Below are 1252 nucleotides of genomic sequence, written 5' to 3'. Positions count from 1 at the left end.
TCTCTCTCTCTTTCTCTCTCTCTCTCTCTCTCACACACACACACACACACACACACACATAAATGAAAGAGTCAGGCACAGTGATGCACAACTCTATTCCCAGCATTCAAAAGGCTGAGCCAGGAGGATTGCTTCAAGTCTGAAGCCAGCCTGGACTACACAGTGAGCTCAAGGCTGGCCTGAACTACATAGTGAGACCCCGTCTCAAGAGTAAATAAATAAATTAATTTAATTAAACAACTGATGGTCTGGGAACCTATCTCAGTGATAGAGCTCTTGCCTACCATGTGCAAAGCCCTGGGTTACATCCCTAGCACTGGAAAACAAAAATTAGCTTTTCACCTTAACTACAAAGTGACATGTGGGGCCAGGGATACAGCTCAGTAGCACCACGCCTTCCTGGCAAGCGCAAGGTCCTGAGTTCGATCCACAGTACTGTAAAAGAAAAGAAAAAAAGTGGTATGTGCTTGTGATTTAAAAAAAAAAAAAGTTCAAACAGGACAAAAACTCCTTAATTTCCACCTTGCAGGGACCTCCCTGGGCTAGGTGGCCACCCCTCTAGGGTAACTGAGGAAGCAGCCCGAGGCTGATGCTGGAGATTCCAGAACTGGGTGTACCAGGCCCAAATCTCCACTCGCTGACCACTGGCCTTGGCCTTTTAAGTTTTTAATGTTTTTCTGTGCTAGGGATGGAACATACACTAAGCAAGCACACACTACCGCTGTTCTATATTCCCAGCAACCTGGTGCCAGCTTATCGGCCTCTCTGAGCCACTATAAAGTAGGGAGCGTAACAGGGCCTCTCCACAGAGAGGGAGAGGCTCCCTTTGCAGTGGCTGGGCTGATTCAAGGCTGCAGTGTGTGCAGGTACAATGCTTGGCATAGGGCTAGTGTAGGAGACCTGCTCAGTGGGTGGTAGTTGTTGTTACTGATGCTTTGAGACTATTCCGCCGCCTCTAGAAGAGTCTTGGGGCACCCAAGCTCCATAATGCCTGTCCAACTGCATCAATCAATAATGCTCATAGCTACGGGAGCAGGAGCTGGCCAGGCCTTGTACTCAGCACTCTCCCAGGGTCTGCACAACAGTATGGGGCTCTGGTCTGCCTAGCACTCACCTTCACATCCAAGGCCTGCCGGAGCTGGGAGTAGCCAAGCCCATGGCAGGACTGCAGGTTCCCCAGGTACTGCACCACAGAGGCACATCCTCTGTGACCTTCCCAAGCTCCTGGCAGCTGTAAATCTCCTGGCAGGGA

Source organism: Fukomys damarensis, unplaced genomic scaffold (assembly GCF_012274545.1).
Source record: "Fukomys damarensis isolate Sample0158 unplaced genomic scaffold, DMR_v1.0_HiC HiC_scaffold_11820, whole genome shotgun sequence".
Classification (NCBI taxonomy): Eukaryota; Metazoa; Chordata; class Mammalia; order Rodentia; family Bathyergidae; genus Fukomys; species Fukomys damarensis.
This window is presented reverse-complemented; position numbering follows the sequence as displayed.